General features: G+C 38.0%; 1 protein-coding gene across 2 annotated transcripts in view; it reads right to left on the bottom strand.

The window, feature by feature from the left end:
* The window catches only part of DCDC1 (doublecortin domain containing 1), a 661,015-nt gene that overhangs the window by 563,966 nt on the left and 69,938 nt on the right, over nt 1-27,111 (bottom strand). The gene's annotated exons all lie outside the window — the stretch shown is intronic.

Raw genomic sequence — 27,111 nt, 5'->3', positions numbered from 1 at the left:
GGAAAGACCAAACTGGGAGTCTTTCCTGGGGCGAATCTCCTCCCAGAATTTGCCCTCCAGACAAAAGTAGTGTTAGACAAAGAAAGGAGTATAAAAAATATGAGAACAAATAAGGGAAAGTTCTGCCTAAAGTATAACAAATATATAATACTAATATATGGTGTTAATAATAGGATGCTCTGTGGGAAAAATACATGAAATGTAAGCTATGGATTATAGTTAGCAAAAATATTTTGACAATGTTCTTTCATCATTTGTAACATATTCTACAACAATGCAAGGTGGTGGTGGTGGGGTGATATATGGGAATCATGTACGGTATGCATGATTGCTATCTAAACTCACAACTTAACTAATTAAAAACATCATTAACAATAAAAGAAAAAACTATAGAGCCAGACAGTCTGGGACAAAGGGCTCTGGCTTAACATACCTGGGAGAGAGAGATTTTTCTCTAGTGGGAGAGGACAACTGAATACCTGAAAACAAAGGAACTCCAATACAACTAACAAGCAAATGCCCAGGGCAAGACTGAAGACTAGTAAGACAGGAAAACCCTAGACAGTGCATTCACCTTGGGCAGACCTTTCAGATAAAAGGGCTGAAGCGCAAGAAAATCTCTTTTTTCTCACCAGTTATTTACAAATCCAGAAATGAGATATCCCAAAGAGTAAATCCCACAGTTAGCATTTTAAAATATTAAAATGTACAGTATGCAACAGAATATAAGACAAAGAAACAGGACATGATGGCCTGTCCTGAGGAAGAGGATAAACATCAAGAAAACATGACAAGAATGTGGGCATAACAAAAAAATCCTTTAAAAAAATGATCTTTAAGATGCTTAAGGAGATGAAGGAAAGTCCGGAGAAAAAACCTACAGGATATCAGGAAAACAATGAATGAAAATGAGAGCCTAAGTAAAGACAAATTTTAAAAAGGAACCAAACAGAACTACTAGAATCAAAGACCACAACAGCTAAATGAAAAATGTCCAAAAGGGCTTAGGAGCCAAATGGAGCTGACAGAAGAAAAAAATCAGTGAACGTGAAGACAAGACATTTGAAATGAGTCAAGCTGAGAAGCAGAAAAAAAAAAAGAGAAATATTAAAAGCAAAAATAGCCTTAAACAGCTATGGGACACTATCCAGTGCACCACTAAATACATTATGGGAGTCCCAGAAGGAGAAGAGAGAAAGAAAAGGGCAGAAGGAATAATCAAAGAAATAATGATAGAAAATTTCCCAAACTTAGCAAAAGATGTGAATATGCACATCCAAGAAGCTAAGAGAACACCAAGCAGGATAAACATGAAGAATAACATAATCCATTAAATATTAATTAAACTATTATTGTAAATGCAAAAAACAAAAACAAAAACAAAAAAACAAGGAGAGAGTTCTGAAAGCTGTAAGAGAAAAGCAACATGTTACATAAAAGGGAATTCCAATAAGATTGAGTGTCAACTTCTTATCTCCAAAAACATGGTGGCAAGAAAGCAGTGAGTTGACATAGTTAAGTGCTAAAGGAAAAGAACTGCCAGCTAAGGATTTTATATCAGAGAGACTGTCTTTCAAAAATGAGGGACAGAGTAAGACTTTCTCAGATAAACAAAAGCTGAGGGAGTTCATCATCACTAGACCTGCCCTACAAGCAATGTTAAAGGAATTTCTTCAGACCAAAAAGAAAGGATACTAGACTGTGTTTCAAATGGCATAAAGAAACAAAGACGTGTGGTAAAGGTAACCATTTGGGTAATTATAAATGCAGTGATATTGTAGTGTATTGGTTTGTATGTAATGTGAATTCTTATTTCACAGGTGCTAAAATGTAAATACATATAAAGTAATGCTAAATCTAGGTTTTAGACATATAATGTACAAAGATATGAGGTAACAAGTACACAAAAATTGGTGGGGGAACAGGAAACTAGGAAAAGTATATGTCCATTATATTGACATTAAACTGGTATCAAACCAAATAAAATTATTCTATATTTAGGACATTAATTTTAACCCCATTGTAACAAAAAGGAAAATAGTTGGGAGATATATCAAGATAGAAATGAGAAGATACTCAATATGCTACAACACAAAAAATCAAATTATTGGGGATCCAAGATGGCAGAGTAGGGAATGGCAGGCTGCACTCCTCCTCCATAGGTTACTTGGCAGAAGGGAAGCCATGGAGAAGGCAGCTAAAGAGGGAGACACAGTTAGTCGGGTAAAGGAAAGCCATAGAGATAGGGCACTCAAGCCCGCACACAAAGGGCTCAGAGGGAGAGGGAAGCCAGGGCATGACTTGGCTGAAAGACCAGTGCTCAGCAGCTCTGAGAGTGAGAAAAGACCCTGGTGACCAGAGGTAATCCGGGTACCCAGTAGGCTCATGACGTAAAGGAGCTATGGGGAAAACAAATGTGGGAAAGTCACTCAGCCAACTTGGGAGGAGAAAGGGATAGGGTTGAAGGGGAGATAGGGTGGGTGGACCAGGGGAAAGAAAACAGAAGACACCAGCACTGAAGCAGCTCCAGGGAGGGCAGGGGGAGCTGATCAGGCAGGCTGCCACACCCACGTGTGATGGGAGAGAGAGGAACTGGGACAGTGAGTGGGTAGGCTGATGGTTACCTAACAGGCCAGGAGACAGGGAAGCCAGGAGAGGCAACTGGCAAACCATCAGAAGCCTAAATGTCCTGATGGAAAAGAGGGCAGGCAGAAGCAGATGACAAGCCTTCAGAAGCCTAACTGGTGGAGTGGGTGTAGGTCAATGTTTGAATGCCTGCCTCACATATACAAGGTCCTGGGTTCATTCTTCCACACCTCCTAAAAGAAGCCTAACTGACCTGAGGGATAGGGAAGCAAGGAAAGGAAGTCCAGGAACTGGAAGGTGACCAAAAAGCTCTGAGAAGAAGGTATCCAGAGAGCAATCAAGTGGGTTGCCAGGGACACAGCCTGCTCCCTGGGCGGGGAGGGGATGGGGAATTGAGGGACAAGCATCCTCATGATAGGGAACTTATAAAATGAGGGATTTTTTAGGTCTTTTGACTTCTTATTTTATATTTTATATATTTTGGGGTTTTTTCTTCTTCTTTATTTTTTTCTCTATACCTAGGTATCTTACCTGTGGAGGGTGGGCTGCAGGGCGATTGACTGGTGAGCACAGGCAGGTTGAGACCACTGCTAGTGGCCTGAAAGGGAAATCTGTTTTTCCTGTGTTTTTTTCCCCCTTTGTTTCTTTTTTTTTCTTTTTCTTTTTTCTCTTTTTTCTCCTTAATGTCATTATTTCTTTTCTTTCTTTCATTTCCCCCTCTTCCCTTGCTTTTTCTTCATTTTATCTTCTTTTGTTTGGTCTTCATTTTCTTTCTTCTCACCTCTCCAGTCTTTTATTTTATTCTACTTTTTTCATGTTTCCTGTTTTTTTATTCTATCCTTTTTATTCCTATTCCTTTTTATTTTTTATGATTTTTAAATCTTATTACTTCTTTTTCTTTCCGGATTCTTTTATGAGTCCTCTTCCATCTTTTTAAAATTCTCTTTCTCATCTTCTTTCTTTCCTTTTCAATGGTCTTAATCTTTTTTCAGGAGAATACAGACAACTACAAGGATATAAAATAAGTGCAACTAAGTGCCAAAGAGGACCCTTGGCACAAAAGAAAACAACAACAAAAATAAAACCCTAGAGTAAAAAGAGAAGCTAACCAACTGAACAAGTTTATCAAGATAAAGAGATGTTGGGAAGGGAACTTGGCCCAGTGGTTAGGGCATCCATCTACCACATGGGAGGTCCGCGGTTCAAACCCTGGGCCTCCTTGACCCGTGTGGAGCTGGCCCATGTGCACTGCTGATGCATGCAAGGAGTGCAGTGCCACACAGGGGTGTCCCCCACCAGGGGTGTCCCCTGCATAGGGGAGCCCCACGTGCAAAGAGTGCGCCCCATAAGGAGAGCCACCCAGCGTGAAAGAAAGTGCAGCCTGCCTAAGAATGGCACCACCCCCACAGAGAGCCGACACAACAAGATGATGCAACAAAAAGAAACACAGATTCCCGTGCCACTGACAACAACAGAAGTGGACAAAGAAGAAGACACAGCAAATAGACACAGAGAACAGACAACTGGGGTGGGGGGGGGGAGGAGAAAAATAAATAAATAAATAAGTCTTTGAAAAAAAAAGGATAAAGAGATGCTTAGACACCAGCAAAAAATTACAAGCCAGACTAAGAAAGAGGAAGACATGGCCTACAGACATGGCCTAATCTAATAAACTAAAAAACAGGAGGAGATAGAGAATGTGGAACAACTGGTCAAGAATGTTCAAACACATATCATGAACCAACTTAATGAAGTGATGGAAGAGATAAAGGATATTAAGAAGACACTGGGGTAACATACAGAAGAAATTGTAAACATACATAAAAAGATAACATATCATGGTGAAGAATGGCAAAATGCAAGCAATTAAAAGTATGCTGGAAGCACGTAACAGCAGATCTGAACAAGTAGAGAAAAGAATTAATGACATTGACAACAGAACATATGAAATCTCTTCAGATAGTAGAACAGGATAGATTTTAAAAAGAAGAAAAAGTTCAGCAGGGACCCAGGGAATTGAATGACAATGTGAAATGCACAATCCTACATATTATAGGAATCCCAGAGGTAGAAGAGAAGGAAAAGGGGGCAGAAGGAGTGTTAGAGGAAATAATGGCTGAAAATATCCCAACTCTTTTGAGAGACATGGATATACAGGTCCAGGGAGCATAATACACTCCAAACAGTATAAATTCTAACAGGCCTACCACAAGAAACATACTTATCAAATTGTCAAATGCTCAAGACAATGAGAGAATTCTCAAAGCAGCAAGAGAAAAGAGATCCATCACATACAAGGGAAGTTCAATAAGATTAGGTGCTGATTTCTCATCTGAAACCATAGAAGCAAGAAGGCAGTGGTATGACATAGTTAGGGCACTAAAAGAGAAAGAAAAATAACTGCCAGCCAAGAATTCTGTAGCCAGTAAAGCTGGCATTAAAAAATGAGGGGAGTTCAAAGTATTCACAGATAAACAGAAATTAAAGAGTTTGTCAACAAGAGACCTGCCCTTCAAGAAATACTAAAGGATGTACTGCTGGTTGAAAGGAAAAAAACAGGAGAGAGAGGGTTGAAGAAGAATGTAGAAAGGAAGATTATTAGTAAGAACCACCAAAAGGATAAAAAGAAAAATAAAAACAAAATATGACATATATAAACCTAAAGAAAAAATGACTAATATAAGCACTGCCTTGACAGTAATAACATTGAAGTTTTAAAAAAGGTTTATTTATTTATTTATCCTCTCCACTCCACCCCACCCCCCCTCTCCCCACCACCGGTTGTCTGCTCTCTGTGTCCATTCACTGTATGTTCTTCTCTGTCTGCACTGCATGTCTTCTCTTTAGGTGGTACCAGGAGGAACTGATCCTAGGACCTTCTAGAGTGGGAGAGAGGTGTTTAATCTCTTGTGCCACCTCAGCTCAGTGGTCTGCTGAGTCTCTTTTTGTCTTTCCTCTGTATCCATTTTTGTTGCATCATCTTGCTGTGCCATTCTCCTCTTGGTCCAGCTCACTGCACAGGTCAGCACTCCGCTTGGGCCAGCTCACTGCATGGGCCAGCTTGCCTTCACCAGGAGGTGCTGGGAATGGAACCCTGGGCTTCCATATGGTAGACGGGAGTCCAATCACTTGAGCCACATCCACTTCCCATATTGAATATTAATGGATTAAACTCTCCAATCAAAAGACACAAATTGATGGAATGGATAAGAAAATATGACCCATATATATGCTGTTTACAATAAACTCACTTCAAACCCAGGTACACAAAGAGGTTGCAAGCGAAAGATTGGAAAATGATTTTACATGCAAACAATAACAAAAAATGAGCAGAAGTAGTGATGCTAGTATCAGACAAAATAGACTTTAAACTCAAAACTATTGTAAGAGACAAAGAAGGACACTACATATTAATAAAAGGGGCGCTCTATCAAGAAGAAAGAACAATCATAAATTTATTTATAAGGGTACCCCAAAACACAAACAATGGAAAAACTAGGAGGAGGAATGGATACTTCTATAATTATTGTGTGGGACTTTAATAAACCATTATCACCATTTAACACAAAATCTCAATAGAGGGTTAATGAACAGAGACCTTGAATAATACACTAGAGAATATAGACCTAATAGACATATACAGAGCATTACACCCAAATACAGCAAGATATACATTCTTGTGAAACACATATGTCTCATTTTCCAGGATAAATCACATCTTAGGTCACAGAACAAGTATCAACAAATTTAGCTTAAAATTACACAAAGTAATTTCTCTGACCACAATGGAATGAAGCTGGAAATTAATTAAGGGCAAAGAACCAGAGAATCAGAATAGGCACAAATGAGTGTGTTAAACAACACACTCAAACAATTAGTGTGTCAAGGAAGAAAGTGCAAAGGAAATAACTACTTTGAAATGAATGAAAATGAGAACACAACATATCAAAACTTATGGGGTGCAGCTAAAGCAGTGCTGAGAGGAAAACTTATAGCCATAAATGCTAATATTAAAAAAGAAGAAAGCACTAAAATCAAAGACTTAACTTCATACTTGGAGGAATTAGGAAAAGAACAACAAATTAATCCCAAAGCAAGCAGACAGAAGGAAATACAAAGATTAGAGCAGAAATAAATGAAATTGAGAATAAAACACACTTGAAAAAAATTGACAAAACCAAAAGCTGGTACTTTGAGAAGATTAATAAAATTGACCAACAAAGTAAAAAAGAGAGGATGTAAATAAGTGAAGTGAAAAATGAGACAAGGGATATCACCACTGATCCCACAGAAAGAAAGAGCATCATAAGAGGATACTTTGAAGAACTGTATGCCAACAAGATAGATAGCATAGATGAAATTGACAAATTTCTAGAAATACACAAGCAACATATATTGATGTGACGGTTTGAGATTATTTTATGAATCTCAAAAAAGAGAAAGATTACGTTTGTTAACCTATTTATTCTGGGTGTGATACCCTTTGATTATATTGGATTCAGTTGAGGCATCCTTGATTAAATTATCTGTTAAGGTTAGGGCTTTGATTTGACTATATCAGTAAGGTGTGGCTCAAATTGAGTCCCCAACTGACATAAATGGACACTCACACAAGAAGACATGCCAGAGGAGAGAACTTTGTCATTTCTATCCTGCCATGTGACAGAAAGGAGAAGAATCAAACAGCTAAAGCCCTGGGGAGAGATGGACCATATACCTGATAACTTATAACTGACCCTGGGAAGAGAGCCAAGACTGACAGAGAAAGCCCAGAAAGAAATAAGCCCTATGCCAGGAGAGAGGGGAAGCCCTGTGATAAGCCCAATGACAGCTTGCTGCTGACAGACAGGAAGTCCAGAGGGGAAGGCCAAACCCTTGCAGAGATCAGCAATCATTTTGCTTCAACACATGGCAATTGACTTTGGTAAGAAAGTAACCTTGTGCTGAACTCTTTAGGGTCCTGTAACTGTAAGCTTTTACCCCAAATAAATACCCTTTATAAAAGCCAACAGATTACTGGTACATTACACTGGCACCCCTTTGGCACCCTTACACAACTGATAAAAGAAGGGAAGCAGATGTGGCTCAAGCAATTGGGCTCCTGTCTACCATATAGGAGGTCCAGGGTTCAATACCCAGGGTTTCCTGGTGAAGACGAGCTGTCTGTGTGGTGAGCTAGCCCATGTAGAGTGCTGGCCTGCGCAGGAATACAGGCCCGCACAGAAGTGCTGCCCCACATGGAGGACTGACACACACAGACAAGAGACACAGAGGAGAGACAATAAGAGATGCAGCGGGCCAGGAAGCTGAGGTGGCACAAGAGAATGATCGCCTCTCTCCCACTCCAGAAGGTCCCAGGATCGGTTCCCAGAGCTGCCTAATAAGAACACAAGCAGACACAGAAGAATACACAGCTAATGGACACAGAGAGCAGACAATGGAGAGGGGGTAGGGGGCAGAAAAATCTTTTTTTAAAAATTGATGAAAGAAGAAAATGAGGAATTCAGCCAACTAATCACAAGTAATGAGATTTAATTAGTCATCAAAAACCTCCCAACCAAGGGTAAGGGGCCCCAAATAGCAAGAAAAAGTCTTAAAAAAGAACAAAGTTGGAAGACTCTCACTTCCTGACTTTAAAGCATATTACTTAGCTACAGTGGTAAAAACAACATAGTTCTGGCACAAGGATTGACAGATTGCCCAACAGAACTGAGTCAAGAATTCAGAAAATGACCTTCACATCTACAGTCAAGCAATTTTTGACCAAGTTGTTAAGCCCATCCAGCTGGGCTAGAACAGTCTATTCAACAAATGGTGCTGGGATAGCCATATCCAAAAGAAAGAAAGAAGACCACTTTCTCACACTTTATACAAAAATTAACTCAGAATGGATCAAGAACTTATATATAAAAACAGCAACCACAAAACACCTATAAGAAAATGTAGGAAAATATCTTCAAGATCTTGTGGTAGACAATAGTTTCTTAACCCTTACACCCAAAGTATGAGCAACAAAAGAAAAAATAGATAAATGAGACCTCCTCAAAATTAAACACTTTTGCACCTCAAAGGACTTTGTCAAAAGAGTGAAAAGGCAGCCAAATCAATGGGAGAAAATATTTGGCAATAATATCTGATAAGGGTTTAATATCCATGATATATAAGGAGACCATACAACTCAACACTAAGACAAAGTATGCGATTAAAAAATGGCAAAAGCCCTGAAAAGACAAATGTCCAAAGAAGAAACACTAAAGGTGAAGAAACACATGAAAAAATGTTCAACATCACTAGTGCTTAGGAAAATGCAAATCAAAACTACAATGAAATATCATTTCACACGTATTAGACTGCTGCTAACAAAAAGTCAAAAAATTGTAAATGTCAAATATGGAGAGATAGGAATACTTATTCATTTTGGGAATGTAGAATGGTACAGATTCTATGATGGACTGTTGGGCAGACCCTAAGAAAGTTGAATATAGACTTGCCATGGGACCCAACAAGACCACTGCTAGGTGTATACCCAGAAGAACTGAGAGCAGTGACACAAATTGATATCTGCACACCAATGTGATTCATGATAGCCAAGAGTTGGAAACAACCCAGGTGTCCATCAACTGATGAATGGATAAACAAATTGTGGAGTATACACACGATGGAATATTATGCAGTGGTAAGAAATGAAGTTATGAAACATTACAACATAGATGAAACTGGAGGACATAATGTTGAGTGAAGCAAGCCAGACACAAAAGGACAAATACTGTATGATTGCCCTATTATGAACAAAATATATTTTGTGAAATATAGATATACTACATGAAATATGAATATGGGTAGAATTGCATATAGAAGACCATTTTTCTTTGAAGCTGAACAAATATAAGTTAATAGTACAAAATGTTAACATCAGTCCCGGTGGAGTCGTCAAAAAAAAAAAAAGTTAACATGAGACAAAAAAAAAACCGCATTGGTGCTTCAGAGGTAATCACCGGACATTGTAAATCCTCACAGGGCCTACATGATGGAATAGAGGAGAGTATGGGCCATGATGTGAACCAATGTATATGAGGTGCAGAGGTGCCCAAAGATGTACTTACCAAATCCAACGGATGTGTCATGATGATGGGAACGAGTGTTGTTGGGGGGGGGGGAGAGGGGCGGTGGGGGGGTGGGGTTGAATGGGACCTCACATATATATTTTTAATGTAATATTATTACAAAGTCAATAAAAAATAAAAAAATTAAAAAAAAATAAAATAAAATAAAATGCTCTTCAAAAAAAAAAAAAAAAAACCGCATTATACTAAGTGATGGGGACCAGACACAGAGTACTACATATTATATAATTTCATTTATATAATATGTAAATGTAAATCAATTTATAAAGGAGATTAGTGATCACGTAGGCCTGAGGAGAAATCCTAAGGGGTATGGAGCCTGTCTTTTTGGAATAATGAAATGGTTCTAAAATTTTTGAGATGATGAATGTACAACATTGTGATTATATTAAAAGCCATTGATTTTACACTTTGGATAGAATAGTAAGAAACAGCAGCTATGTTCAGTGGGTGAAGCATAGAGAGATTGAGAAGTGAGGAATTTTCTTGTTTGTTTTTTTGTTTATTATTATTGAAATAATGAAAAATGCTCTAATAATTATTGAAGTGATGAACACACAACTATGTGATTATTGCAAATATGTTTATTGTACACTTTGGATGAAATGTATGCTTTATTAATATGTATCAATAAAATCAGTTTTTTTAAAAAGGCAGCAATAAAATACCCAGATAGGTTCACCTGTTTAAAAAACAACAGGAAAAAAAAAAACCCAAACAAGAAAAACACAGAACTAGATGGCTTTATTGGTGAATTCTACCAATCGTTCTGAAAGAAGTAACATCATTTCTGCTTAAACTATTGCAAAAAATAGAAGTGGAGGTAACATTACCTAACTCATTCTATGATGTCAACGTCACCCTAATACCAAAGCCACATGAAGATGCCACAAGAAAAGAAACCTAAAGACTGACCTCTCTGATGAACTTAGATTAAAATCTTCAACAAAATACTTGCTAATTGGTTTCAACAACACATCAAACAAATTATACACCATAACCAAGTGGGTTTTATTCCTGGTATGCAAGGATGGTTCAACCTAAGAAAATCGAACTGTAATACACCACATTAAGAGATCAAAAGAAAAAATCACATGATCATCTCTATTGATGCAGAAAATTTTTTTACTATATACAGCAAACTTTCTTGATAAAAACACTTTAAAAGATAGGAATAGAAGGAAACTTCCTCAACATGATAAAGAGCATATATGAAAAACATACACATAACATCATACTCAATGGTGAAATGCTAAAGGCTTTCCATCTAATATCTGGAACAAGATAAGGAGACTTACTGTCAATGCTCTTATTTAACATTGTGTTAGAAGTACTACTCAAACACTTATTCAAGGAAAAGAAAGTAAAAATTTCACTATTTGCAGATGACATGATCCTATATGGAGAAAGCCCCCCAAAATCAATAACGATTCTAGACCTGATAAATGAGTTTAGAAAGTGGCAGGATGTAAGATCAACACACAGAAATAAGTAGCATTTCTGTACATTAATAATGATCAATCCAAGGAGAGATTCAAGAAAAAATTCCATTTATAATAGTAGCTAAAAGAATCAAATATCCAGGAATAAACCTAACTAAAGATATAAAGGACTTGTAGACAGAAAACTAAACAAATTTGTTAAGAGAAATCAAAGAAGAACTAAAAAAAATGGAAGAATATTCTAGGTTCATGGATTGGAGGACAAAAGATCATTAGATGTCTGTCCTACCCAAATTGATCTACAGATTTAACAAAATCCCAATAAAAATTATATAAGCATTTTTTACTGAATTGGAAAAGTGAATTATGAAATTTATTTGGAAGGGCACAGGGCTCCAAAGAGCCAAAGAGATATTGAAAAAGGAAAAGAAATTCGGAGGAATCATACTACCTGACTTTAATGAATACTACAAAACTATAGTGCTCAAAACTGCATGGTGGGAAGCAGATGTAGCTCAATGGAAGCAGATGTAGCTCCTCATATATAGGAGGAGTGTCTGCCTCCTATATATGAGGTCTCAGGTTTGATCCCTGGTACCTCCTAAAAAAAAAAAAAAAAAAGGAAAAACCAACTGTCATTGGGGATCAGACGTAGCTCAGTGGCTGGGAATCTGCTTCCCATGTACATGGTCCTGGGTTCAATCCCTGGTAGATTCTTAAAAAAAAAAAAAGAACTCCATGTCCATGTTATTGGCACAAGGATAAAAATACTCACCAAAGGTAATGAACTGAGAATTCTGACATAGATCCTTGCGTATACAGTCAACTGATATTCAACAAGGCCATCAAGCCCACTCAAGTGGGACAGAATGGCCTCTTCAACAAATGGTGCTGGGTAGCCATATACTGAAGAATGAGATAAGATCACCATCTCACACCCTATACAAAATTTAACTCAAGATGGATCAAAGACATAATATAGGAGCCAAGACCAAAAACCTCTTAGAAAGTAATGCCAGGAAGTATCAATGAGATCTCGTAGAAGGAATGGTTCTATAAACTTTTCATCCGAAGCATGAGCAACAAAAGAAAAAAGCAGATAAATGGGACTTCCTCAAAATTAAAAAAAAATTGTACTGCAAAGAATTTATCAAGGAAGTGAAAAGGCAGCCTACTCCATCGGAGAAAATATTTGGGAAACACTTATCCAACAAGGTTCTAATATCCAGCATATATAAAGAAACCCTACATCTCAAAAATAAAATGACAATCCATTTAAAAAGTGGGCAAGAGATTTGAATAGACACTTTCCCAAAGAGGAAATACTAATGGCACATGAAATGATGCTAACATCACTAGCCATTAGGGAAATGCAATCAAAACTACAATGAGATTAATATCTTACACCGAATAGACTGGCAGCTATTAAAAAACACAGAACTACAAGTGTTGGAAAGGATGTAGAGACAAGGGAACCCAAATCCACTGCCAGTGGGAATGTAGAACAGTGCAGCCATTGTGGAGGATAGTTTTGCATTTCCTCAGGAAGCTAACTATAGAACTGCCATATGACCCAACAATACCACTGCTAGGTATATACCCAGCAGAAATGAAAGCAGGGACACGAACATATATATGTACATCTATGTTTGTAGCGGCATTATTCACTATTGCCAAAGTTGGAAATATCCCAAATGTTCATCAACAGATGAATGGATAACTAAAATGTAATAAATACATATGATAGGATATTACTCAGTTGTAAGAAGGAGTGAAGTATTGACACAAGTGACAACATGGATAAATCTTGAAGACTTCATGTTTAGTGAAGTAAGCCAGTCACTAAAGGACAAATATTGCATGACCTCACTGATATGACCTAAGCATATCTATATATTGAGCAGACTCACAAAGATAGAGTAAGGAATATAAATTATCAGGAGACAGAAAGGGAGTAGAGAGTGGTAAACAGACACTCTAAATGGGCAAAACCTATGATAAGGTGGAAGGGGGTGGTTTGGCAGTGGATGTGAGTGATGGTGGTGCACGGACGTGAATGGGATCAAATGCTGGAATTTGAGGGTGAGTAGGGTGTGGGGGTTGAGTTGGACTATCCATGAAACTAGGGGGAGGGCTGGAGGAAAGAGTAGATGAACTCGGGAAATTTGTAGGTCTGTAGTTGAAACTACAATGGTGGAAATGTTCTTTTGGCAAATATGGCAATGGAGGATCACTGGTACAGGGCGTAGGTGGTGGTGGGATATGTGGGAAAGGGTGCACTGAATGTATTCAACTTCTTATAGTGTATTATCTCAGCAGGTGGAGGCCCACGCAATAAACAAGAAAATATTAAACTCCCATCCTGGGAAGTCCTGCTACATTCTCAAATAGAGGGGCAAGAATCTCTCCAGTACATAGGCAATGCCTAATAAAAGAAAACAATATGTCAAGCCCTCAATATTAATGCATATAACTATGAACCTTATTCTTGAGAAACTGAAACTTAGTGGTTACAATAGGTTCTGGAGGGAAACTATGGAGGGAAGAATAAGTGGAACACAGGGCGTTTTTATGGTATTGAAATTGTTGTGCATGATTTTGCAATGATGGATACAGGTCATTATACATTTTGTCAAAACCTCTCAAACTGTACAGTACAGAATATAAACCATAATGTAAATATTGACCATGGTTAGTAGCAATGTTTCAATATTTGTTCATAAATTATAATAAATATACCATATTCATGTAACATGCTTATAATATGTGTGGGAATACGGGAATCCCCTACATTTTCTATATGGCTTTTCTATAACCTAAATCTTCTTTGAAAACAAAATAAAAAAAAAAAAAAAGGCTGTGGAGGAACATACAGAAGAAATTGTCAATACACGTAAAAGATAAAAGATCTCATGGTGATGAAGGCACAATGCAAAAAAAACTTTTGCTTTGTTTTTTGGGAAGTTTTGGATTATGAAAAGTTCAACTATGGCAGGGGAGGATCACTAGTGCAGGGTGTCAGTGGGGGTAGGTATGTGTGGGGAAAGATGGACATAGGTGTGCCTCCATGGAATATGAATGTGTTCATGTGGCCATGGGGTGTTATCTCAGTGGGTAGAGAACTACACAATAACCAACAAAATATTAAATTCCCATCCTGGGGAGTTCTGCTACATTTTATAATAAGATGGCAAGAATCCCTAGAATACATAGGCAGGACTTAGAGAAAGATGACAAATCAGTATGTCAAGCCCTTGATATTAATGCTTGTATTTATGAACCTTATTCTTATAAAGCTGAAATTTAACCTAGTAATATATATTGACTAAGAGTTACCTCCTGAAAACTTTTCTGTTCCGCAAATGTGAACTTTCTCTAAGCCTAACCCAGCATACAAGCTCATTGCCTTCCCCTTGGCATGGGACAAGAATCCTGGGGATGGGCCTCCTTGGCATTGAGCGATTATTACCAAGTATCAACTAGCAATGCATTTGGAAAAAAACCTAGACCAAAAGGGGGAAATTTTTTTAAATATTTATTTTATTTCATTTCTCTCCACTTCCCCCCAACCCATTATCTGCTGTCTGTGTCCATTTGCTGTGTTCTTCTGTGTCCGCTTGCATTCCTGTCAGGCAGCACTAGGAATCTGTGTCTCTTTGTTGCATCATCTCGCCATGTCAGCTCTCTGTATGTGTGGCACCACTCCTGGGTGGGCTGTGTTTTTTGCATGAGACAGCTTCCCTTGTGGGGTGCACTCCTTGTGTGTGGGGACCCCTACATGGGTGGAGCCCTTGGGTGGCACAGCAGTCCTTGTGTGCGACAGCTCTGTGTGTGGGCTAGCTCACCACATGAGTCAGGAGGCCCTGGGTTTCAAACCCTGGACCTCCCATATGGTAGGCAGACACTCTATCAGTTGAGCAACATCTGCTTCCCTAAAAAGGGGAAATGTCAAAAACAAATGTGTTTCTATGATGAAAAGATTGCGAAGTGAGTTGGGAGGTCATTCCAGAGGTTATGCTTATGCACGTCTCAGGAGGATCTCACTGAGAGCCACAGTAAAAAATGCCTCAAGCAGGGGTGATCTTGAGGGCTTTAGACACGTTTAGACACTATGGGCGGGTCAGACAACTCCAGGAAATCGGCACTCTGTCAGTGGAACTTAAGTTGGAATATATGATAACATATCTTCCCAATGTATCAGGGTTAGACTCATTTATAATTTTCCTACACATTTCTTCTGCCCCTTTTATTTGAACCTAAAATCATATGCCAGTTGAGCCCTGAATTTCAGCAGAATTGCAGCCAGCACCAACTCTCCAGTTCATTGGACTCACCCAGAACAACTAACAAAAGGATGATGGACAACATCTATCTCAAAAAATAGAGAGTAACTACAACTGCAAGCCATAGTTCCATCTATCTGCCTCATGGGCTCTAAGTCCCCTCTCAAGCAGAAGCAGAGTAAGTATCACCATCCCCAAATCCTCAAGATTGAGGAATGAACAAACATAAGAGGGGAATGCAACTATGGACCAAAGTAGACTTATTATAATTCTAATAATGGAAGAACATTTAACACTGATATAAAGACAGTGGTTACCAAAGATCCTGAGGGGAGGGAAAGGGAAGAATAGGTGTAATATGGGGCATTTGGAGAACACTGGAACTGTTCTACATGACATTGCAATGATGGATACATGCCGTTATACATTTTGTCAAAACCTTTAAAATTGTGTGGTGCAAAGGATAAACCATACTGTAAACTATAGACCATAGTTAGTAGCAATGCTTCAATATGTGCTCATCAATTGCAACAAATGTACCATACTAATGAAAGATGTTAATGAGGGAAAGTGTGTGGGGGGGGAGGAAGTTGCGTATATGGGAATCCCCTATATTTTTGTTTATTTGGTTGGTTTTTTGGGTTTTTTTTGTCTTTATTTATTCTTTTAATGTTACATTAAAAAAATATGAGGTCCCCATATACTCCCCACCCCCCTCACCCCACTCCTCCCCCCATAAAAACAACCTCCTCCATCATCATTCATTGCACTTGGTGAATACATCTCTGAGCACCGCTGCACCTCATGGTCAATGGTCCACACCATAGCCCACACTCTCCTACAGTCCACCCAGAGGGCCATGTCCCCTATATTTTTAATGTAACTTTTATGTCATCTAAAACTTGCTTAAAAATAGAGGAAAAAAATAAAAATAGAAAACAACATTAATATAAGTGAGGGACAAAAATATATAAGACTTACAAAGGTTAAATAGCAAAATAGCAGAAGAAAGACCTGTATTATCAGTAGCTTCTTTAAATATAAATGGTTATACTTGCCAGTCAAAAGGCATAGACTGATAGAATAGATAAAAAAGCAAGACCCAACCATATGCTGTCTGGAAGAGACTCACTTTAAATTAGAAGATGTAAGTAGGTAGAGAGTGAAAGGATAAAAATATATATATACCTTGCGCATAGTAACTAAAAGAGATCTGGATTGGCGATACTATTATTGTATAAAATAGAATTTAAGTCAAAAACTGTTATGAGGGGAAATGAAGGTCATTATACATTATACAATCCAACAGGAAGATGTAACAATTTTAAATATCAATACACCTAGGTAGAGCCCCAAAATGTCTGAAGCAGACACTGAAAGATTTGAAAGGAGATATTAATACACAACTTTCAACAATGGATAGAAATCTAGTCTGATCAATAAAGAAGTAGAGGACTTGAATGACAGACTTAAAAGAACTAGATCTAACAGACATATATAGAACCCTACTCCCTACAAAAAACAGAATACACATTCTTCTCAGATACCCATTGATCAATTCCATATGTTGGGCCACAAAAAAGTCTCCACAAATTAATAAAATATTGAAATCATATCAATGTATGTTCTCTGACCACAAAGGAATGAAGTTAGAAATCAATAACAGAGGGAGAAAGGAATATTAAAAAATTTGTGGAAATTAAACAACATACTCTCCAACAATCAATGGATTAAAGAGGAAATCAAAAGTGAAATTAGGAAATATCTTGAAGTGAATGAATATGAATAAACACCATACCAAAATTTATGGAATACAGTGAAAGCAGTGCTGAGAAGGAACTTACAGCTCTAAATTCTTACATTAAAAAAAGAAAGACTTCAAATCAGAGACCTAACCTCAAAACTAGAAGAACTAGAAGAAGAGGAAACTAAACCCAAAGCAAGCAGAAGGAAGGAAAAACAGAGTGGAGATAAATGACATAGAAAACAAAACAAAAAAACAGAGAGCCTCAAGAAAACCAAAATTTGTTTCTTTGAAAAGATAAAAAAAAAATGGACAAACCTTTAGTGACACTGACAAAGAAAAAAGAGAGGGGATACAAATAATGAAAATTGGACAGTCAGAGATGGAGGAGAGTGTAAAAGCAACAAGAAAGACAAAAATAGAAGGGGAAAATAAAATAATACAAACAAAATATAACAAACACAAATCCAACCAAAATATGGCTACCATAAATAACTCTCTAAACGTAATAACACTGAATGTCAATGGATTAAACTCACCTATCAAAAGATTCAGACTGGGACACTGGATAAGGAAATATGACCCATCTATATGCTGCCTACAAGAGACACATCTTAGACCCAGAGACTCATGGAGGTTGAAAGTCAATGGCTGGAAAACAATCATACAAGCAAACAACAACCAAAAAAAGGCAGGAGTAGCTATATTAATATCAGACAAAATAGACTTTAAATGCGAAACAATTGTGAGAGACAAAGAAGGATACTATATTTTAGTGAAAGGGACAATTTGTCAAGAAGATCGAACAATCATAAATATTTATGCTCCTAACAAGGGCGCCTCTAAATATGTGAGGCAAACGCTGGAAAAACTAAGTGAAAGAATAGATGCATCTACAATTATAGTGGGGGATTTTAATACACCACTATCAAGTCTGGACAGAACATCTCAAAAGAGAATCACTAAAGAAACAAAACATTTGAACAGTATATCAGAAGAGCTGGATCTAATAGACATATATAGATCATTACACCCAAACACAACAGGATATACATTTTTCTCAAGCGCACATGGAACATTCTCCAAGATTGACCATATGCTAGGCCACAAAGAAAGGCTTAATGAATTCAGAAAGATCGAAATCATACAAAACAATATCTCTGACCACAGTGGAGTCAAGCTGGAAATTTGCAAGGGACAGAGACCCAGACTTCACACGACAATTTGGAAATTAAACAGCACACTCTTAGAAAAACAGTGGGTCAAAGAGGAAATCTCAAAAGAAATCAATGACTACCTTGAAACAAATGATAATGATAACACAACATACCAAAATTTATGGGATGCAGCAAAAGCGGTACTGAGAGGGAAATTTATAGCCATAAATTCATATATCAAAAAAGAAGAAAGAACAGAAATTGAAGAATTAACTGCACATTTGAAGGAATTAGAAAAACAACAACAAAGTAACCCAACAGGAAGAAGAAGGAAGGAAATAACAAAGATAAGAGCAGAACTAAATGAAATAGAAAATAAGAAAGCACTTGAAAAAATAAACAAGACCAAGAGCTGGTTTTTTGAGAAGATCAACAAAATTGACAAACCTTTAGCGAGACTAACAAAGAAAAAAAGAGAAAAGATGCAAATACACAAAATAAGAAATGAGAAAGGTGATATCACCACTGACCCCACAGAAATAAAGACTATCATAAGAGGATACTTTGAAAAACTATATTCCAACAAAAATGACAATTTAGAGGAAATGGACAAATTCCTAGAAATACATAAGCAGCCCATACTGACGAAAGAAGAAATTGATGATCTTAACAAACCAATCACAAGCAAAGAGATAGAATCAGTCATTAAAAATCTCCCAACTAAGAAGAGCCCAGGGCCAGACGGCTTCACAGGTGAATTCTACAAAACATTCCGGAAAGAACTAACACCAATCCTGTTGAAACTATTCCAAAAAATCGAAACAGAAGGAACACTGCCTAATTCCTTCTATGATGCCAACATTACCCTAGTACCAAAGCCAAACAAAGACACCACAAGAAAGGAAAATTACAGACCAATTTCTCTAATGAACCTAGACGCAAAAATACTTAACAAAATACTTGCTAATCGTATTCAACAACACATTAAACGAATTATACACCATGACCAAGTGGGATTTATCCCAGGTATGCAAGGATGGTTCAACATAAGAAAATCAATCAATGTAATACACCATATAAACAGATTGAGAGAAAAAAACCACATGATTATATCTATAGATGCAGAAAAGGCATTTGACAAAATACAGCACCCCTTCCTGATAAAAACACTCCAAAAGATCGGAATACAAGGAAACTTTTTGAACATGATAAAGAGTATATATGAAAAACCTAAAGCCAACATTGTTTACAATGGCGAAGTCCTGAAATCCTTCCCTCTAAAATCAGGAACAAGACAAGGATGCCCATTGTCTCCGCTCCTATTTAACATTGTCTTGGAAGTACTGGCTCGAGCACTGAGACAAGAACCAGATATAAAAGGCATTCAAATTGGAAGGGAAGAAGTCAAAATTTCATTATTTGCAGATGACATGATCCTATATATAGAAAACCCTGAGAGATCTTCAACAAAGCTCCTAGAACTCATAAATGAGTTTAGCAAAGTCGCAGGTTATAAGATCAATGCGCAAAAATCAGTAGCATTTCTATACACCAATAATGAGCAAGATCAGGAGGAAATCAAGAAACAAATACCATTCACAATAGTAAATAAAAAAATCAAATACTTAGGAATAAATTTAACTAAAGAGGTAAAAAACTTATACATCGAGAACTATACAAGATTGTTCAAGGAAATCAAAGAAGACCTAAATAAATGGAAGAATATTCCCTGTTCATGGATAGGAAGACTGAATATTATTAAGATGTCTATCCTACCAAAACTGATCTACACATTCAATGCAATCCCAATAAAAATCAACACAGCCTTCTTTAAGGAACTAGAAAAACTAACTATGAAATTTATTTGGAATAAAAAGAGGCCCCGAATAGCCAAAGACATATTGAAAAAGAAAAACGAAATAGGAGGAATCACACTTCCTGACTTCAAAACATACTACAAAGCTACAGTAGTGAAAACAGCATGGTACTGGCATAAGGAGAGACACACAGACCAATGGAATCGAATTGAAAGTTCAGATATAGAACCTCATGTATATAGCCATATAATATTCGATAAAGCCACCAAACCCTCTCAACTGGGAGAGAATGGCCTATTCAACAAATGGTGCCTGGAGAACAGGATAGCCATATGTAGAAGAATGAAAGAGGATTACCATCTCACACCTTATACAAAGATCAACTCTAGATGGATCAAAGACCTAAATATAAGAGCCAAGACCATAAAGACCTTAGAAAGCAGTGTAGGGAAAAATCTACAGGACCTTGTAATAGGAAATGGCTTCATGAATATCACACCAAAAGCATGAGCAGCAAAAGAACAAATAGATAAATGGGACTACCTCAAAATTAAAGCCTTCTGCACCTCAAAGGAGTTTGTCAAGAAAGTAAAAAGGGAACCCACACAATGGGAGAAAATATTTGGCAACCATATATCTGAAAAGAGACTTATAACTTGCATATATAAAGAACTCATAGATCTCGAAAACAAAAAGATAAACAACCCATTTAAAAAATGGGAAAAAGATTTAAACAGACACTTCTCCAAAGAAGAAATACAAATGGCTAAAAAGCACATGAAAAAATGCTCCAAATCCCTAGCTATCAGGGAAATGCAAATCAAAACTACAATGAGATACCATCTTACTCCCATAAGATTGGCAGCCATGAAAAAAACAGTAGAATACAAATGCTGGAGAGGATGTGAAGAAAGGGGAACACTCATCCATTGCTGGTGGGAATGCAGAAGGATCCAACCATTCTGGAGGACAGTTTGGCAGTTTCTCAAAAAATTATCCATAGATTTGCCATATGACCCAGCAATACCACTGCTGGGTATATACCCATCAGATCTGAAAACAAGGACACAAACCGATATATGTACACCAATGTTCATAGCAGCATTGTTCACCATCGCCAATAGTTGGAATCAATCCAAAAGTCCATCAACAGATGAGTGGATCAATAAAATGTGGTATATACACACAATGGAATACTACTCAGCTGTAAGAACCAATACACTACAATCGCACGTGATAACATGGATGAACCTTGAGAATCTTATGTTAAGTGAAGCAACCCAGGCATTGAAGGACAAATACTATATGACCTCAATGATATGAAATAAGTTAACTGCCTCAGAGAGCTAGAGTCTGGAAAAGTGGCTTACTGGAAATCGGGGGGTGGAGGAAGGATGTGAGTTAATGTCTGTAGGGGTGGAATCTGTGATGAGCTGGGGGTAAGTATGAGCACAAAGAAGGGACAAAATGGGGGCAAGGGGTTACCTTCGGGTGGGGTTTTCTGGGTTTGAGGGGGGCTGGGGATGGGAAGAGGGGTAATATGGTCCAAGAAATAGGTGGGAGGGAGGGGCAACATACAAACATGGGAGAGTGCCAGAAGTTCGTTGAGAACTAAATGTTGAGTAAAACGTATCAAAGTATAAATAGGAGGGTCACCTGGTTAGGACGCTCAGGGGGTATGGTCTGATGCGGGACGGACTCCGGAGGGAATAGCTGAAGGCTGATTTTGCCAAGGTGGGTTCTACCATTGGGTGGGGTGGACCCATATCCTGGGGAAGACTAATGCCGTCGAATAGAGAGAACTGTATCTCTCGTGAGAAAGGACGGCTCCCAGGGCATTAGATTGGCAGGCGTTGTGGGCCCTAAGGGGAGGGGAAAATGGACGTACAATGGATAGAACAAAGGTAAATAAGGGGGCAAAAGAGGAGTTATGTGAGAGTACACGAGGATGAATATAAAACAGCTAATATTACACCAAAAACATATAGGGGACGACAGACTAATAATGAAAACCATAAGACAAAACATAGGATAACTAAAAAATTTAGAAAACTGTACAACCTAAAGTATGGACCACATAGTAAGCACAAATGTTACCTTGTTTGAAAACTATAGTTTCGGAATCTGTACATCAGTTTCAGGAAATATGATATGAATAAGTTAAAAGATTATTGCTGTGGAAGGGAAAAGGTTTTATGGTGGATCTGGGGAAATACTGTATATTGTATATATGAATTTTGGTGATCTAAGACTCTTCTGAAGCTGACATTATGTTGGGATTCACTTTACGGGAAGTTTTGGATCACAGAGTGGTTCAACAATGGCAGCGGAGGAATACTGATATGGGATGTTATTGACAGGATATATATGGTTGACAGGGAGTTATACAGGGCATATGCCCAGGGTATATGGTAATGTCTATATATACTCATAGTGGAAACAATTAAAAACAACAGCTGGGGGGGGTACTGGGCTCCTGGCCGGGGGGTCACTGTTGTGGGCCCTGGGAGAGCAGCGGCAATCCTCCAGGTGCAACGGCAAGAACCAGGAAGGAAGGAGGGCCCAACAGTGGGCTCTTGATACTAATGGCTACACTTTTGAGCCTATGCACCTGCAATAAGAACAAGGCCTAGAGTAGCATTGTGCCTGGGGGTTTCCTCCTGACAGCCTTCATGTTACTCAAATGTGGCCACTCTCACAGCCAAACTCAGCGTGTAGATGTGATGCATTCCCCCCAGCGTGGGACGCGACACCCGGGGATGAGCCTCCCTGGCACCGAGGGATCACTACCACATACCAGCTGAAGAAGCAACTAGAAAATGACCTTGAATTAAAGATTCAATGCGGAACAGCAGAATATACCTGTCTACATATAATAACGTGACTTCGGGAAGCGGTTTGACCTAATGTAAGGGGGAAATGGAAAGGAGAAATGAGATTATAAGGCTGTGAGTCTCTAAAAAAGAGTCTGGAGGTTGTCAGAAGGAATACCCCTATGTACAACTGAACAGAGTCTAAGAGACAGATAAGGTAGATACAACCCCAGGTATTGGTTCTTTTGAGGGATAAAGAGACCCACGGGTTCTATGGTCATGGCAGAAGGGGTTCACTGCCATGACAGATGGCCCTTCTTTGGAGCTGGTGTTTCTGCGTGATGGAAATGGACTCAGAGGGGATCTCTTTTCACAAGACTTGCATGCTACTTTATTGGAATTGTAGTTGGTGCTGAGTTTAAGATATATGTAGGGGATTTGAATCTCTGGACGGATAATATGACACCCAGGCCCAGAGCCTCAACAGACTTCAGCTCCTACACTTTGACTTATTGGACTTACTCCACTCAGCTAACATGGAGTTGAAGAAGGTCAACCACCACAACATGGAGCCTAGAGTGTCTACAACTAGAAGCGGGAAGAGTGCATCCAGTACCCATGTGGAATCTAAGCCCTCACTTGACATAGGTGTGCAATGGACACAACCAATCCAATGTCCACAGAGGAAATGTGAAATGGGTGTGGGAACGGTAGCCATGGGGGCTGCTGGGTGTGGGGAACGGGAGGAAGAGATGAGATGTGGAGGCGTTTTCGGGACGTGGAGTTGTCCTGGATAGTGCTTCACGGACAATTACGGGACACTGTAGATCCCCCCAGGGCCCACTGGATGGAACGTGAGAGAGTCTGGGCTATGATGTGGACCATTGACTATGGGGTGCAGTGATGCTCAGAGATGAACTTACCAGGTGCAATGGATGTATCACGATGATGGGAGAGAGTGTTGCTGTGGGGGGAGTGGGGGGCGGGGGCGGTGGGGTTGAATGGGACCTCATATATTTTTTTTAATGTAATTAAAAAATAATAATAATAAATAAATATTTTTAAAAAAAATAATGAAAATTAGAAATGTAAAGGGCTACATCACTACCAACCTTGCTGGAAAAAAAAAAGGACTATCAGTGGATAGTATGAACAACTTAAGCCAATAAATTAGGTAAGTTAAATGAAGTGGACTAATTCTTAGAAATACATAAACTACCTACATTAACTCAAAAAGAAAAAGAAGATGTCAACAAACCAGTTATTACTAAAGAGACTGAATCAGTAATCAAAAGCCTCCCAACAAAGAAGAGCCCAAGACCAGATGGTTTTACTGGGCAATTCTGCAAAACATGCCAAGAAAATTTAACTCTTTTTCTGCTCAAACTCTTCCAAATAAGAGGAGGAAACACATCATAACTCATTGTATAAGGCCAATATCACTCTACCAAAGTCAGATAAAGATACCACAAGAAAAGAAAACTACAGAACAACATTTCTTATGAAATATAGGTGCAAAACTACTAAAAAAAAAAATACTAGCAAACTGAATCCAACAGCATTTTGAAAGAATTATACACCATGATCAGATGCAATTTATCCCTGGTATGCAAGGGTGGTGCAACATAAGAAAATCAATTAATATAATACAACAAATTAATAGAATGAATGGGAAAAAAACATGGGATCATCTCAATTAACATAGAAAAATAATTTGACAAGATACAGCACCCTTTCTCAATAAAAACACTGGGAATACAATGGAATTTCGTAAATTTAATAAAAGGCATAAATGAAAAACCCACAGCTAATATCCTTCTTAATAGTTAAAAACTGAAAGCTTCCCACTAAGAGCAGGAAACAAGACAAAGATACCCACTGTCACCACTATTATTTGACATTGAACTGGAAGGTCTTGCCAGAAAAATTAGGCAGGAAAAATACATTAAAAGCACCTGAATTGGAAAGGAAGAAGTAAAACTTTCCCTATTTGCAGATGATATGATATTATATTCAGAAAATCCTGAAAAATCTACAACAAAGCTCCTAGAGTTAATAAATGAATTCAGCAAAGTGGAAAGATACAAGAACACTAAAAAAAAGTAGTGTTTCTATACACATAAGCAACAAGCAATCAAAATAAGAAATCAAGAAAAAAATTCCATTCACAATAACAACCAAAAGAGTCATATATCTAGGAATAAACCTAACCAAGGATGTAAAGGACTTGTACATGGAAAAACTACAAAACATAGCTAGATTACATTATAAAAGCTGTCGTTACCTTCAAAAGTGGTTGTATTGTTTTGCTTTGCAATGACATGAGTAATAAATATGATTTTCTTAAAAAAAACATTGCTAGAAGAAATCAAAGAAAACTTAAATAAATGGAAGTATATTCCATGTTCATGCATTGGAAGAATAAATATCTTTAAGAAGTACAACCTACCCAAATCAATGTATAGATACAATGCATCCCAATCAAAATTTGAGCAACGTTCTTTGCAGAAATGGAAAAGCCAGTCATCAAATTTATATGGAAAGCTAAGGGACAGTGAATAGCTAAAGCAATCTTGAAAATAACAACAAATTTGCAGGACTCCCACTCCCTAATCATAAAACTTATTACAAAGCCACAAGTAATCAAAACAGCATGGTTGAGGCACAATGGCAAGCATATAGACCAATGAAATTGAATTGAGAACACAGAAATCAACTGTGTTATTCAGGGTTTTCCAGGGAAACATAACTGACAGGAGATATCTGTAAATAGTATGGTATTTTATTAAATTGTCTCACTCAACCATGGGGATGCACAAATCCAAATTTTGTAGGGCAGGGTGCAAGCCAGAAGCTCCAATGAAGGTCCTGGGTGAGTTTCCCAGGAGACTCTGACTGTCTGAAGTAGAGATGGAAATTCTCTCTCTGCATGCTAGAAACACTTCTCCTTTTAAGGCCTTCAACTGATTAGATGAGACATCACTCATTGCTGACAGCAATCTCCTCAGTTGATTGTAGATGTAATCAGTCATATATGCAATCAACTCATTGCTGTTTAAAGTCCATGAAATACATTCGTATTACAATTAGCCCAGTGCTTGCATTGACCAAACAACTGGGCACCATCACCTGGCCAAATCGACATACTAGCCTAAACCATCACAGTCTACCCCTTTTCAAATTGGCAGCTATACACATCAACTTAAACCATACTCTATCTTTAAATTTTTAAGAAAGACATATATATTTATTTCATCTAACAATACTCAATAGTCCTGCTTACAACCGGAAACACACTAAATCCCTCCAAAATAGGGTGCAAGTCCTTGGTAATATATCACTCTTAAACTACAATGTGAAACTAGTATAAATTATATCATATGATAAGAGGGAAACATAGGGAAGAAAACAAAGATATTCATTTTATGTACATATACAAACATACTCATAATAAAACAAGGAAGGAATATTCATGACCATTACAGTTCTCATTTTTATAACTGGTTACATGGCTGAAGTTTATATTTATTACTATCTTCTTCCACTACCCATTCCCTGTTCCCTTTACATGGCACCTCAGCTGGCCATGGTTCTTCGCCTGATAGGTTGACACAAACCTTTATTCCTGAAGATTGTGGGCCATTGTTAGTCCTGACTTGATTGGGTTGTTCCAATTTTTCATTGATTTTACTCATAGGGCATGGCAGTACTAGGAGACACCTAGGGGATCTCCTGTATTCCAGGCAAATTCTTCTTTGTTTCCATTGTGTAGTTGAAGTCCTATTTACCTTGACAGTTAAGTCAATCAACCCAGTCAGTACAGTAACTCCTTTCTTTGCCGTTGATTCAGAGGCATGAGGAGCCCAAAGTGACCATGTGGCAGTCTTAACTTCCCAGTCATTGGAATCATTGTTGTGTTTCCTGGTGGAAGCATTCCTCCTTTGGGAATTAATATCTATAGACCAGTAGAACTTAAGGTTGCATGGGTAAGAGGCAAGAATTTTCCTATTGTATCACTAAGAGTAATAGTGAATAGTACCACTCCGATTTCCACCCCTTGATTCCTGGATCCATGCAACCTCTCTATGGGAGAAACAGCACCATAGAGTGAATGCTGATTTAGAGCATACACAGCCTCCTGGATA

The sequence above is a fragment of the Dasypus novemcinctus genome, chromosome 10, assembly GCF_030445035.2.
Source record: "Dasypus novemcinctus isolate mDasNov1 chromosome 10, mDasNov1.1.hap2, whole genome shotgun sequence".
NCBI classification, from domain to species: domain Eukaryota; kingdom Metazoa; phylum Chordata; class Mammalia; order Cingulata; family Dasypodidae; genus Dasypus; species Dasypus novemcinctus.
The sequence above is the reverse complement of the archived record's forward strand: the minus strand, read 5'-3'. Positions and strand labels throughout refer to the sequence as shown.